This window comes from Typopeltis vanoorti, chromosome 10 (assembly GCF_054136105.1).
Source record: "Typopeltis vanoorti isolate ZY-2024b chromosome 10, IOZ_Tvanoo_1.0, whole genome shotgun sequence".
NCBI classification, from domain to species: Eukaryota; Metazoa; Arthropoda; class Arachnida; order Uropygi; family Thelyphonidae; genus Typopeltis; species Typopeltis vanoorti.
In genome coordinates this window covers 80,395,160-80,407,559 of record NC_143558.1, presented here as the reverse complement: position 1 = coordinate 80,407,559, position 12,400 = coordinate 80,395,160, and positions in this window count along the sequence as shown.

Genomic DNA, 12,400 nt, shown 5'->3' with positions numbered 1-12,400 from the left:
AGCATATCAAAACACTCTATAAAGCAAACTAATTAAAAAGACAAATGCATGTCAACAATCTATTCCATTTCTATTTTAATGATAATTTTAACAAGAAGTATTCCAATATATATTTTCACAGATATTCTTAAAACAACCGAACAGAAATTCATAAGTAAACTAAATTCACGACGCCTTTTTATTCCCTCAAGAGATTGCTTATTCGGTAACCGTGGTGAAGGACCTAGATACGAAGCTCGCCTAGGACGGTAACTTATATAAGAGCTTCACAACTGGGAACGAGTTAGCCAGTCTAACAAGGAGGTTGCACAGATTTTCATCCCTCAAAACAGATAATCCAGCCAAAGAATATAACACATAGTTGTCATGCAGATAGGATTATCTTCCTTATCAAAGAATTTATGACAGATTACATGGCTGTTACTGAACGTTGAGCCTAACACAAGAAATGAAGATGAAAAATAAATTACTACCTAGAGAGTAGATCACTCCCTATCTCAAAGTTTTGGAAATCAACTGGTAGGCTAGCGTACACTTCGTCATTTACAAGAGGATTAGTGCGATCGCTAACGACAGACACAGACGAGGGGAGCACAGTGATACGGCAGATAACTGCTCTATCTTGTGGTCCTAATCCTAAACTACTGTTATTGTGTGAAATAGTGTGTGTGTGCGTGTTCTACAGTAATTTTTTTTCGAGCTTAAAAATCCGACATTAGCGTAGGAAAAACACTCTACACATACATACATATAGTTTTTTTCACGCTTGGTAAAGTAATTTATTTACTTAATGTGTGACTAAAATGCAATGCCTTCAGGTTAATATATTATCGAGGAGCTGCATTTTAATTCTGCATATTAATCCATGCAGTCAGAAACTTCTGTGGTTAGCCCTATTTGTTTGCGATTAATTATAATATAACGAGTTAAAGGCCAGTTACCACTAGGAGCTCTGCAGTTTTGTTGAAATTATTTACGAACATATGAAGCATATGCGAAAGAAATATGCGCACATTCAGTGAGTCTTTCTCCGAATTTTCTTTATTTCCATCTATATATAGAAATGCATTGTATACTCTAGAGTATAAAAACAAGTGGAGTTAAGTTTTAGTTTGCATTCTAATTCCGCTGGAAAAAAAATCTCACATAGAATACATTCTGAACTATTCAGAAGTTAGGAGAAAAGCAGGGTTTACTTTTAAAAGTATTGCTTGCGGAGTTGGCTTAATATTGCTTAATGGTACCTACACAAGAAAAACATCACAACAAGATGGGATGTGGGGTGCGGCTCGCCAACGCTCATCAAGAATTTATAGTTTTTGCTTAGCTGCTAGTTCCCTCCGGTAAATATGAAACATTCCTCAGAGAAATGTCAGAAGTAAATAACCTTTGATTCTTGCATGGTGTTCTCGAGACGTGCATGTATGCCAACCATTTACTATGCATAATACGTATTCCAACTACCACTTGTTATACTTTAAATAATGACAATCCACGCGGAATTTGCGTGATGGAAGTAGTCGGAGACATTCGGGTAGTCTTAGTCATGCAACATTCAGTGAAGCACGAATAAATTCTTGTATGAAATGCTTTGCTAGTTTGGGTTTCCTCAAGGAAATTCGCTTGCTTTCGTTAAGTGTTGTTTTCCTGAAGCCGTATAGGGATTGTAATGAAATTTTCGCATCATTAGTAGGAGGTGAAACAATACGTGTTTGGATATATTCATTTGATTTAAGTGTTTTTGAAAGATTATATATATATATATATATATATAAATGAAAACCATTCACCTAGATACACGGGAGTTTTAATGCTAATGGTATTATTCGGCATCCAAAATGACAGTAGTGACTAAGGTTAATTTCTAAAGGTAGATATATAAAGTTAATTTCTAAAGGTAGGTTAATTTCTAAAGGTATATATATATATATAGTAATTATGGTGTCTATGTTTGGCTATGGGCGTCTCCTTTCTCTCCTCAATAGTATTTGAGCAGACATCAGGAAATTCTCATTAATTTATGTTATTCATTACTTCCTTACTAGAGGATGTTATGATAATCGTTCGTATAAGTTTTGCAGTAGCTAGTCTGCCACTTACATTCACTATTCTCTTAATTAGAAAAACACCCACATAATATTGTAAGCCGCGCCTCTTTCAAAATCACAGCAATTTGTCAGGAAATTGATTCCAAAATCATAAGTAGAGACCGCTCTCGTGTTTTTGGAATCATACCTGCACGATATGAGCTTTGAGTGATGATACGCTATTTTGCTTAAAGTATTCCTCACAAGAAATGCATGTAGACATCATGATGGAAGGAAAGAAGGGGAAACCAAATCCAGCATGTAAAGCAAAATTTCCCAGGTATATACTGGGAAAACATGCACGAGCGCATTGTGTTATCCCTTCTGACCGGTATTTTCGCTATATGCAGTAAGCCACTACTGTTTTCTCCACTGCATTGGATATTGACTAATGTTGCTGGCTATAGATCTTTGATGAATGGTTGCTTTATTCAAGGCTTTATTTTTTGAATCTCTCGCATAATTGTATCGAGAATTTATACATATAAACGATGACTAAATTTAACACACGTGAACCACAGAAGTATGTTTTTTTATATAAAAAACAAACAAACAAACCTACTACTATGGTTCACGTCTGTTAAATTTAGTCATGATTTCTGCATAGGTTTTTCTATATAATCACATATAAACTATAAACTATACTTCCTATAAAACAACTAGACAGTGATCTCGTAGAAATAGTCTAATTATTAAACAAGTTTAGTGTGCTGCAGAGGGATAATCTGCATGTTACTCTTCACTCCGAATATAAAAACACGCAAGAAATCGATCATCAATGCACTACGAATGGCAAGGAAAAAAACAGAAGATATTGGTAAGCTTCATCCCCGAAAAAAAAGGGGAAAAAAACGTTAACAAATGTGATCAATGATAAACACAGGAAGAGCATTTAAAATACATACACTAACCTACGGAGAAAGTTTGATTGCCTCACATTGGCGGTAATAATATCTAAAACTACCGAGACAAATAATATTCTTCGTCAAAATTTGTTGAGAAGACAAATTTTGAAGAAATTCGACATTCACGAGTGAGTTAATAAAACTTGTCGCTGAATTTAGTTTTGCTGCAGAATAAATTATTCTGCCTTTGTGATGATAATATTTCAAATGTAAAAGTTATGCGTATCAAAGATTTCATTTACTACTGCGTGAGCCTTTCCGTGATATATTTTTTTGAATAAATCTGGAAAGTTTGTTGTTTCCTTATTAACATAGAAAATAACTATTTATTATACCATGTCTTTAATTGTAAACTTTTAACGAAATGTTATGCATTTTAAAATCGGATTTGAGGACTAAACGAACTAACGAAGCCCTACATTTATGATAAATTATATGTGGAAGGCGAAATAAAGTGAAAATTCCCTTTGGACTTCGACAAACTGTATTTTGATTGTACTGTATATTCTTCTTTAGAATTTATGAAAAAAAAGTTTAATCTGTTTCAAATATGTTCAAATGTTTCTAATATATTTCAAAAATAGTTTTGTGAAGCAGTACTAAAATTTTACGTTATTAAAAATAATAACCGTAATGAAAATAAGTTAAAACAAATAAATAAAAATATTGAAAAAAATGCTATTGATAGTTTGTTACTGCTAATAATAGGAATTCCTATTGATCTTGGACCATTTAGTAATCATAGTCAAAATGTGGCAGTGATGCTTCTAAAGTTAAGCATGCTATTATCCCACATACACTGCCTTGCAGTCGCGTGATCGCAGACATTACAGTAACATATCATCCGGAAGGCAGACTATCTCTCAGATAATAGCATCCATTAAGTACCAAATGTGTTCTGTCTCATATACGGTACTTTCCTCAAAGCTAAAAAAAATTATAGATATTATTTCTGGAAAAAAAAGTTCAGTAGTGTAAATTCGGGTGCATGAGGTGGCCATTCCCAAGAGAAATGATATGAAGTGATTCTATCTTTCAAGCACTCTCTCAAGAGATTCATTTCGACTGATTACCACCGTATCAACCAGGAAGATGACTGTTTAGCACGTTTTGTCATTGTCAGGTGATATATACATGTTATGCCACATGTAGTTATTGGTAGAAACCGTGGACGACTATCTTCTCTTCTTCTCCACCCCGCTTGATGATAACTCATATAAAACGGATGGTATAATGATAAAATCTTAATACCACTACCATTCAGCACGATATTAGGGACTACCACAATAGGGATGTTGTGTGTTGTGTGTGGGTCTGTCATCAAAAAATAACACAGTGGCACGTGTTGGCCTCTACAGAATGAATGAGATCTTTAATCATATTTTCTTGTTCAAATGTTTGAACGCAATGAATTCTGTATGAAAATATTCATAACAATTTCTACTCTATTTTTGATTAATATGCATCTGGTATAAAAAGGTGCATTTTTTATAGCAGCTGCATAAAAATGCACGTTTTGTTAGGTTATTCCTCAAATCTTGTCGATTTGAGCAAGAATCTGAACTAGAGTGAATGGGATGGAACCAAGAAGTACGTCGCATTTGCGATCTTTCTTTTCCCTCCTCTTTCTTGACTAATTTATATACACTCTGTAATTGTTTACGCAAGTTTTTTCTAAAACAAGCGCTATAATGTCAGGTTTTATAAAACTAAATATTGCATAAGCAATTTTAGACAACAACACCAGTAACAATTTTTTTCAAATTATTAACAGTATTATTACATGTTAACAAAATTGAAAATAAAGTGTAAACCCTGACAATTTTTGTTCCGATTACCTCTTAATGAATGCATGTCTCACTTTTAATTGGAATTATGGTCGAAGACAAAGGCCATGTATGTACATACAGTATGAAGTCATTGAATTATGTCAATTAATCACGTGTATTCTTCTGGCCGGTTTATCAGTTTCGTGGGATAATTAAAAAATTTCGGGGAGGAAACTTTTTTAATCATAAGAGACGGTTTTTCGGTAATATCATATTTGCAACTACGATTCAATAAACTACTCAAGATTACTGAACGCGTTTGAAAAGTGTTTCTTATGGATCTGTCTTTATCAAATGTTTGACTATCGCAGCTAATGTGCGATAGATTCCCAATCCTCACTGTGGGATCACCATCACACATAATAAGTGTATAGTTTACGGAATAGCATATGAATAATTTTACAGCATTATGAATTTTACAAGACCATATAATAAAATAATGCGGTGAAACGCTATGAACTTGAAGCATTGTGCAAATTAAATGCAAACATTTTGAAGATACTTTCATTACTATATTCATTAGTGATACATTATTAACATACAGACTCTAATTATGTTGACCATGCGACAATCATCTTCCACGCCTCCTATTGGTAAGATGAAGGCCTATCGTCGAGAAGTATAACTAACCATGCTTTGCGTAATGAGAAAGAGGATCATGTAATTAATATTACTAATTTATGAAGCTGGCTAAATCTACTACACTACAAGAAAGTTAAACAAAGATAAAATAAAAATCACCGGTAATGAGAGTGTAATGCAGTTAAGAACTCGACTTCAGCAATCTAGTGGGTAGTAATGAAAAAATAAATGGAGAACCTAATGTGGGTTTGGGCTGAACATCAAATGCAGCGGTGAATTACTTTACGTACAGCTTTAATGCGAGGGAATGTGAGGCGTCTCTTCAAAAGTTTGCAAATAAAGAGGGCGGTTTACATTCGAGTGAATGTTTTCCAGCTAGTTTCAGTTTTTCGAGACAAGACAGTAATTTACACGCCCCGTTAAATTGCGTACAAGGGAGAAAATGGAGATTCGAGATGCAACAGAACTATTTCCGGAAACTTAGTGAGCCATTATTCAACGTGCACATCTATTTAGTGTAGCACATCAAACTAAATGCTCTTATTTTAAGGTGGATTTTAAATCAAGCCGCTATTTAAGTTTAAAATCTCTATAGTATACCAGAGTGATTGCAAAGGCTCTAAAGAGGCTCTAAATCTAAACATAGGCATTTCCTTTTCAGTCATCCTCTGAAAAGAAGCATTTTTATTCGCAGTAGAGAAACAGAATACAGTAAGAACACTCACAAAGCGCTGCTGAAGTCGTAGATATTTCTCGTGGTTAAATGTGTGATACGCAGGGGAATTATATATTTCCTTACAGTAAGATGAATTATAGAAGTATTAGAAGAGTTAATCGTGCCTTTGAATGTGGCATTTTCAACTATATGGTCTAAAGAAGAAAACATTTCCTGATAATAAGTGCTATTAATCGAAGAACTTACATACTCACAAATAAGCAAGCTGTTAAAAAAATTTTGGAAAAATTGTTACCATTATATTTAATTAGGCAATGTTCTGATAAGTAAAGTGAACATGTTGGGAATTTCAAAATGCAGTCATATTAACGAAAACAAGATAGATTAAATGAAAATGAAACAATTTCATCTTCAGTGATGAATAATGCGATGCATGTTATTGTTAATTAAACTACATGAAAGAGTCTGTTATTTTTCGAGTTACACAAAAAATCAGATGAAGACATTCCGTTAAATGAAAGAAATCAGAAAATTATATAGCATATGAGCTGCAAGCTGAATTATTGTTCCAGGACAGAAACTGGATGCAATCGAGTGGTGCAGAGTGATTTACAAGAAAGCAAAGATCAAAGTAGATCCAATCAGCAGCTTGTTTTAATAAAATTTTATGCTCTTTTTAGTCATTAGATTCACGTCACACTGATATTGCTTCTCCATCCTCCTATTATAATAGGTATACAGTATATTGGTGTGTGTGTGTGTGTGTGTGTGTGTGTGTGTGTGTGTGTTTTCCTCCCAATAGTAACCCTACCAGGAGGTAATTTATTCCTACATGCTCCATTGCATTACACTGCGTATATTACATGCAGCTTACAAATACTGATTAACATTTCTATTTTATTTTTGTATCAATTTTCATATTTACATTTAGATTTTTATATATACATATATTAACACTATGCAGTATAATTCACATAATAACAGTATTTATGTTAGATCGCAGGGACCAGAAGTTGATTTTATTAGCATATTTAATTAATTCTATGTAATGCTTTTCGATAAGTCTCTGTCTTGACACTGACCACTTGTCTCCGCAAGTGATGTCGTGTTGCATTAGGGGCATCCGGATGGAGTCCAATAGCTGACAGTCGTAAACTATGTGGTCAACAGTCTGTTGAAGGTGTGGACTGCAAATGCACGATGGTGATTCCAGGATATGGAATCTGCGAAGGTAGTGTCTTAGTTTTCCGTGTGCCGTTAGTAACGTGGTTAAACCTAGAGAAATGGCGTGTCTTTTCAGCCGGAGTCTGTTTCTGATGCTAGGAAAGAATTCTTTTATTGTTGATCCGGTTTTTTGATGTTTTCCATTCTTCTTCCCACATGTCTAGGCTTTTCTCTTCTACAAGTGTTTTTATTGCAGATTTCGAGAATTTCTGGTAACTTGTTTCTAGCCGTTCGTTTCTAGCGTCTTCTTTAGCCAACTGATCCGCTCTCTCGTTTCCTGCTATTCCAGTATGCGCTTTCACCCAGCAAAAATTGATTTCCCATCCCTCTAGAGTGAAATTTCGAACCAGATTTCTTGTCTGTTCTGTCAATGCAATATGGTTGTCCTGGTTTTTTATGCCGTCTGTAGTGCTTCTCCTATCGCTGTAGATTGTTGCTGTCTTTTGCTGAGCGGCATTGAGTTCTAATTCCTGGAGATATGTGAGTGACTGAACTATGGCAAGTTGTTCTGCTTGGTTGTTGGAGCAGAGAGGATGCAGTCTAGAACAGTGTTCTTGTATAATGAACTGTGTGTGTGTGTGTGTGTGTGTGTGTGTGTGTGTGTGTGTGTGTGTGTGTGTGTGTGTGTGTGTGTGTGTGTGTGTGTGTGTGTGTGTGTGTGTGTGTGTGTGTGTGTGTGTGTGTGTGTGTGTGTGTGTGAGTGCGTGTGTGTGTGCGTGCGTGCGTGTGTGTGTTTATTTGAAGTTCATAAACGTTTATGGGCACTATTCTCCTTCCTATCCGACAATTAAGAAATGGGCTGCCGAGTTTCAACGTGGCTGTACTAGCCTTGAAGATGATCCACGTGAAAGACGTCCAAAAAGTGTAATAACACCAGAAATCATTGATCAAGTGCACGATATATTATTGGATGACCGGCGAGTCAAAGTGCGTGAAATTGCTGAGGCTATAGGCATTTCAAAAGAATGTAGAATATATTTTGCATGAAGAATTGCAAATGAAAAAGCTTTGCGGAAGATGGGTGCTGCGCTTGCTCACAGCAGATCAAAAACGCACTTGAATGAAAATCTCTGAACAGTGCTTGGAGCATTTTAACAAGAATAAAACTGATTTTGTGCGTCGATTTATTACTATGGATGAGATTTGGATTCACCATCACACACACACACACCAGAATCCAAATAGCAGTTAAAAGTGGACAGAAGCTGGTTGTTCAGCGCCAAGAAGACCAAGTCGCTTCCATAAGCAGGAAAGGTCATGGAATCGGTGTTTTGGGATGCTAAAGACATTTTGTTTATTAATTATCTTGAAAAGGGTAAAACAATAACTATGGAATATTATTCCGATCTTTTAACCAGATTAGACAAAAAAACGTCGCGAGAAAAGACCTGATTTGCAGAAGAAAAAAAGCATCTTTCATCAGGACAATGCAACTGCCCACAAAGGTGTTTTGACAATGGGAAAATTAAGGGATCTGCTCTATGAATTCTTGGAACATCCACCCTATTACCCAGATTTGGCTCCCTCTGACTTCTATCTCTTCCCCAAACTAAAATTCTACCTCACTGGTGAGCGTTTTTCTTCGAATCAAGAGGTGATTGCAGCTGTAGAGGGGTATTTGCAGATCTTACTGAGAACCACTACAGGGACGGGATAATGGCGGTGGAGCATCGCTGGAATAAATGTATTAGTCTTAAGGGAGATTATGTTGAAAATCAAAATAATTTTGAAATTATAAATTCGTTTTTTCATTGTTAGGCAGAGAACATTTCAGACCACCATCGTATAACAGTCCATACACCAGCGCCTCATGGCTTTTGATGTTCCACCTCCCCAGGTAGCTTCTGTCAAGTTCTTTGGTATTTGATGAAACATTTTTCATTGCTCTTCTATATTCAAAATTTTTAAGTGAAATGTCTAAATGAGTTTAATAAATTACTTTAAGAATCCTACTTTATGAAGAGAGCATGTTGTTGATATATTTGGATAATCTGAATTCTTGTTATTCCTTAAAATACTGTTAACAATTTTTTAAATCTAATTCACTCTTCTCTTTCATAATGCTTTTCAGTCTTTTAATTTCCTCATAGGAGAATACACAGACGTCTCTTCTTTAAGTTGCATTTCTTCAAAAATACAGGGAATTTATCACATACATTCATCCACATCAAGAGTGTGGTTTGGTTTCATTTGATTGGAATGACACCGAAAGCATTTTAGAAACTTAAAGATTTGAAGACAGTATATTATGCACGTGAGTGTGTGTGCACGCGCGCGTGGAAAAAAAAACGGAGTTTCTAGAAGGTAAAATCCTACCACCTGCATATACGACCGGTAGCTCGCATTCAGCTGAAAAGCCCTTACGAAGCTAATTTTATGTGAGGTACAGATAACAAGCCTTTTCCCAGTGAAGCTTTTTTTCTTTTTTGCCATTGAAATTATTCCTTGAATTTCCATTACTTCTTTATTCAGTGTTGATTATGTGTGTGATTATTTATTTGCATTACAACATGTGACCTTTCTAAAGCAGGTTTGTTGACTCAGAAACATATTTTAAGAGTTCAGGATTTGGTAAGGCAACTTACCATAAGAACACGCAGTTTAGGATTTGAGCTGGTGTTGATTAGAATCACAGCTTAAGCCACTGAACATCTGAGGCTAGTGTATTACGTTTGTTAAATGCGTGTGTTCTTGTAGCTGGTTTACCTGTTTAGCAGAATAGAAAAAAAATAAGATTATGGGATGGAAAATCCTACTGCTGCTTTCATATGAAATCTGTTAACTCACCTTCTGTTGAAATGTCTTATAAAAATTGCTCAACTGCATTGGAATTCAACTGAAGAGCAAATATTGCGTAGTCCTTACGGGTACACTAGGAATATTAACTATGGAAGATTAACCATAATGAGTGATAATGGTCAAGAAAAAAACAAGTGGATAAAATAGTTGAGTTACTGAGTGACCACTTTGCAAGGGTATATCATCCTAGTGAGGGTACTGCTTTAACCTATGTGACAGACACTAATGTGGGAACAGAGGTGGATGAATTGGAGGTTCTTGGGAAATTAAAAAACCTCAATGTAAATACAACTAGCGAGAACTGGCAATGCTTTTAACTAACTCTTTAATTTAAGTCTACGCTCTGGTAGAGTTCCAAGGGAATAGAAAGAGGACAAAATAATTCCTTTGCATAAGGGAGGTTCTAAGACTGCAGTAGCATATTATAGACCAATCGGTATCTCAGGAGTGGTGGTAAAAGTACTGGAAAAATAATAAAAAGAGAATTCAAGAATGGATAGATAAAAATATGATACTGTATGAGGGTCAACATGACTTTGTGAAGGGTCGGTCATGCCTTAGTAATTTACTAACTTTTTATACTAGAGTAACAGCTGAGTTGGATAAAGGAAATGACAACACAATGATTTTGCAAGGCATTTGACAGAATACCACATTTGATTTTCTTAGACAAATTAGAACAAACGGAGATGGATATGACAATGGTTAAGTGGATTAGAGGGTGGCTGCTGGACAGATATCAAAAAAGGTATATGGAGGGGCAGAATCGAGGCAAAAACAGGACCAGTGGTGTGCTGCAAGGTTCAGTGGTGGGCCCATTGTTGTTTAATTTGTACATAAATGAGATAGGAAATAACCTAAAAGAAAATATTCAGTTGCTTGCTGATGATGAAATTAGGTAGAATAATAGTGAATCACAGCGATGTGGAGAGCTTGCACGACAATTTAAATAGGCTGTCACTAAGGGCAAAAGTTAATGGGTTTCAGTTGTATGTCGAGAAATGTAAAGTTATGAGTTTGGGAATAAATAGATTACAAGCATTGTATCACATTGATAGCAATATACTCCAGGAAATATATGAATCTAGAGAGATTTAGGGTAGTGGTAGACAGATAAAGTTTAGAGGACATATTGCTAAGGTTTCTAAAGTAGCTCATAATATTACTTGGCTATTGAAGAACACATTAACAAATAGAGGCCTTGATACGCCCACATCTGAACTATTGTGTTCAAGTCTGGTCTCCTGAGTTTCTTTGGGATGAGGAAGCGGTGGAGAGGATTCAGAGGCGAGTGACCAAGATGATGAGTGGCCTGTGGAATGTTTCCTACGAGGATAGATTGAGGGTGTGTGGATTGCAGAAGTTGGTTAATAGGAGAAAAATAAGGTGATATGATTAAAACATTTAAGTTGCTTAAAGGGATTTATAGGATTGATGCAGGGGAAATATTTCAGGACTTGGCTAGAGGGACCAGAACAAGGGATCATCCCTGGAAGTTGAATAAAGGTGTGGTTGGTAGGGGGGTGTGAAGACTAGACGTTTTGCTTGGAGAGTGGTGAATGAGTGGAATTGGTTGCCAGAGTCAGTCGTGAGTGTTTTGTCCGTTAATGGATTCAAGGAGGGGTATGATAGATTGTGTGGATAGATTTGGTCTCCCGCGATAAGTCTTCGGTCTTCATGGAGGTGCCCGTACAACACAACACCCACCACCATCACCACCACCAATAATAATAATAATAATAATAATAATAATAATAATAATAATAATAATAATTGTGTATACTGTGTCTTTCTTCACGAATATTCCATTAGATGAAACACTACAGTCATTCCTACAAGATTTTCCTGCACCCATTGTTTGTCTCTTCGATTTTTGTCATGCATTGCAGCTTCTTCATGAGTCCTAACAAATCTTTCTATCAAATAATGCTTACGACTACGGGTAGTCCTTTTTCTTCAACATGGCAAATTACATTTTGGAACGGTTTGAAAAGGATCTACTCCATAACATTTATCCAAACTCATTCATTTCCGTCTTTAGAAAGAAAACCCATACTGAACTTTATTATATCTATGCTCTGTCATGCCACCAGTCTTGTCAAAAATATGGTATCATTAAAACTCTTATTCATTGGGTTAACTCACTCTGTGTTCTATTTATTTCAATGCACTTAGGAACTGCCGGGTTTTTTCTCAACAGGAACGTTAATGGTTGTGGAGTTTCTCCGTCACTAGCCTCTCAAAAAGCCGTTGAGAATTACTCAAAAAATTACTTAAGTCGATTGATATCAAGGTCGC